A 4,173-nucleotide genomic window follows, 5' to 3' on the forward strand; every position below is an offset into this window, starting at 1 on the left:
CAAGCGAATTCAGCTACATATGTACATACTAAATGCACAAAGTAGAAATTATTAAACACGTAAAAACCAATCACATGCCGTCGCATGTTTTTCTTTTTTTCTGCCTTTAATATTCAATATATGTATGTATGTATATTCTTCTTCTTTCTCTTAGTGCTTTGATTTTGCGTCTCACAATCGCTATCGAAAACTTGCGATTTTCTATGAAAATACACGTTCACTTAATTCTCACTTCAAAGCTGATTTATTACCACAAAAGCGATCTGTCGTGCTTAACTAAGTTCCCGTAAAATTAACAGTTTACGTGACAAGGCATACCAGTTTTTTCATAACATAAACAACTTAAAAAAAAAAGCAAAAAGGAAAACAAAGAAGATGCGATCAACTTGTAACAAACAATTCCTGTGAATACTTTTTGAATAATATTAAGTTAATATGTACATTAGGCTGCATCACTCTCCATATAACAAACACAAAAAAAACACAGATCGATACTGTTTTGCCATCGGAATTAGAAATTTATTCAGCCTTATCATGAGTTTCATTTTCCCCGAACCGGTTCACTTTTCACTTTTGCTTTCCATGGTTTTACTTTGGGCGGATGACAAATTTTCGGGTGCATTTTTTTCAGGCGAAACTCATGATAAGGCAGATTATTATTTAAGACTTTCACCAAAATATTTCGGAAAAATATTAAGATTTGCGTGAGCTAGACCGATTTGAAAGTACCTCCAAAAATTGTATTATTTTGATTCCGTTTATAGAATGTTCAAACATTTTTATGCACGCGATTTAAGCTTGAACTCTTTTATGATCCTTTATGAGGTGATTTTCTGGAAAAAAATATTTCTTTAAACTAATTTTATTTATAAAAAAAAGTAGATTTTTGGAGGTGTTTAAAATAGTAAGCCAAAAAATGTTCTGAGGTGGTTTTTTGGAAAAACTATTTTTTTGTTAACCAATTTTATTTATAAAAACACTCGATTTTTGGAGATGTTTTAAAATCGACCCAGCTCACGTAAACCCTAATATTTTTCTGAAATACCTTGGCGGAAAAAAGACAGCTTTCTTTTGTAAGGCACTCTAATGTACATGCATATATGTACATAAAGGGTGGCCCCGATTGCAGAGGAGGCAAAGTTCAGATTCCTCTATGGAGACTCAAAAAATTAAAATTAATTTTTTTCACATAATACCCACAATCGATACTACTTTAGTCGAATATATCACATATAAATTTTGGCCCCGATTGGAGTCGGTTAAGGCGTGTCGCACAGGGTCTCAACTTCAGATTACGCTATGAAAACGTCTTAACCGACTGCAATCGGGATCAAAATTTACAAATGATATTGATATTGATTTTGGGTACTAGATGAAAAATAAAAATATTTTTAATTTTTTTAAGTCTTCAGGAGGCTTCTGTAGCTCGTTTCTGTAACAATTCTCTACCAAGGCGAATTGAGATATAAATTCGCCGCCCTGTTCTCTACTGCTAATGAGTAGTAGAGAATGACGTATATTCTCTACCAGTAGAGAAATAATCGGTAGAGAAGAGTTACAGAAACGAGCTACTGGCCTTGGACTCCTTTGCGACACTCCTTTGCGACACCCCTTAACTGACTCCAATCGGAACCAACATTTATATGTGATATCTGTGATCGTGGTATTACCGATTGAGGAGGTGAGACTAAAAAAAAACATTCATTTGATTTTTTTAAGGACCACCCTAATGTACATAGTATGTATACGTACATACTCAAAGCAATTAGACGTAACTTTTATTTCAATAGCGAGAATCAATTTTTCTTTTTTATAAAATGAACATTTAATGTTTTAACTTTTAGCTCATTAAAAAATGAAGGCATCGGTAATAAGAATGGTGCCTGAATTCCGAGATTAATTATTTGTAGCTGATAAATATAAGTGATATAAGCATCAACATGCTAAAAAGTTATTGTATTTTGGATTCGCCGTTTTCAATTTTTCCAACCTGACAACGGATTCGTAATCAGCGACCCCAAGAACCCCTGAGGAAAACGTTTCAAGCGGATCGAATAGATTTTAATTCTTTGGGAGCCATCTTGGATTCGCCATTATGAATTTTCAAAATTATGCTCTAGGCTCCTAATAAACAATCTCAAAACCGTAAGAACCTGCTGTTACTTTTTCTTTTTTAGTTTTGGGTTCTCGAGCGCCACAAAAGTTGTAAAGCAAAATCTAGACGCCATGTTAAATTTTTCAAAAGATCAGACTGCTTTCAATGGGGGGCATCTATGCGATCATTTCAAGACCTTAATCTTTCCTACAGAATTTTAGCCATCGCACTGTACCGATTGGTGCTTCCCTTACACGGCACTTTCCGGGTCGTGATCTACGCGTCGCACAAAGAAAATGTTGGCTCAACTCTGACATATGAATATGCTACGTATTTTCAATAGATACTGTTGAAAAATTGCGAAAACCGTGATAATGTACCAATTTTTCGCACTTAATGTTCATTATTTACAATACAAATTTTTTTTTTACCGTATATATAAAACAAGTGAGAAATTAAATTCTCTACATATTTGTACTAAACATTTTTTATGAACAAGTAATTTTTAGCAAAAAAAAATATATATATATCTATATATTTCATGATCCAATGATCGGATCTAAACCAAATTACACTTTCCGTTGCAAAAAGAATTATTGAAATCGGTTGATGTGGTGCAAAGTTATGCGTTAACATACATAAAAAAAAAAATAATAATAATATTCCGACGAACTGATAACCTCCTCCTTTTTTGGAAGTCGGTTAAAAATTCAAACTAAGCTTGCAAATCGCAAAAAGCAAAAAAAAAACTGAAATCCAAGATGGCGGAATTTGAAATTCAGGGGCAAGACTGTGTGGATCCGTGATCCACGTGTCAAACAGACGTAAACTGCATCAAAATTTCCCCACTACAATTTTTTAGTTTTCTTCGTACCAATTCGATATAAATTTACTGGGCTAAAAAAAATTTTTCTGTTTTTGGCTGGAGCTTTACCATCCAAACGTTATGTCGAGTATATTTTACTACTTATTGTACTTTGCTTTATAACTTTTTACTTTGCCTTTAACTGGAGCCGTAAGCTGAAAAAATTCATACGATTTGTCCCGTACCAACGATGGAATCCTCCTACACCAAATTGCGAGTATCTCAGAAGAAATATGTACGATTTTTACTTGGTAGAAAACATGGATCGATATAAATCAATATACATATATGTAAGTACATACATATGTACTCGTGCATATATATAACGCGACACCGTTACGTTGTTTATTGAGGAAAATTTAATGAGAAAATTTATGCTTATGGTTTTATAACAATTGTAAATGCGATCGATTGTCAAAGTTTTGCACATTAATTGTGGAATTTATAACAGTTTTAAGGTGATTTTGTTGTTGTTATGTTTTTTGCTGTAAAGTGTTTTTTTTACTTTTCAATGCGACTGTTGGTTGCTCTCTGAAGTTTCGGGTTCATGTAATTTGAAAACTGTAAACAGCTGCAGTAGAATTCCTTGTGAAGCAATTCGAGTCCTAATTAAGTTTTGTATTTCTCATATTATGGCCAAGTGTATTGATTTCTAAATATTTGCGAAATACTTGTGTTTCTTCCACTTCCATGTAACAACACACTCTGGCATTTATTGTTTACATGTTACGAATATAAATAAATTTCAAGTTGCAGTGGCTTGCTCGAAAGCTTCTTCGCGAAATCTATATCTACAGATGCATATATGTACTTCCCTCCAGTACTGCTGGAGTCAGTCGCTATTTTTGAACCGCTACTGCACCGACTCCTAGGTAAGTAGTGTACTCTAATAACCCGTGGTAGTGCAGAGTCGAACTAGTCGGAAGCATAGTAGCGAAAAACTACGACAGAGGGCGCCCATGAATAACACAAGTGACTACTAGTGACTACTTTAGCCAGCCCCGATGGTGCAGAGGGAGCCGATGGTGACTACCGCCTAGGACATTGCCTTGTAAAAATAATCGCTGAAATACACTGCAAGTAGGGGCTCGATAATTGACGGAGTTAACCAGGTAGCTACCAATTCACCAGTCCTGTAGTCGCTCCCCCGTACTGCAGGGTTTCTATACCCACATATCTATGTATATATATCTGTGTTCGTATGGAATAGTAG

This window comes from Rhagoletis pomonella, unplaced genomic scaffold (assembly GCF_013731165.1).
Source record: "Rhagoletis pomonella isolate Grant_MI unplaced genomic scaffold, Rhpom_1.0 Rhpom_scaffold_00002, whole genome shotgun sequence".
Taxonomy (NCBI): Eukaryota; Metazoa; Arthropoda; class Insecta; order Diptera; family Tephritidae; genus Rhagoletis; species Rhagoletis pomonella.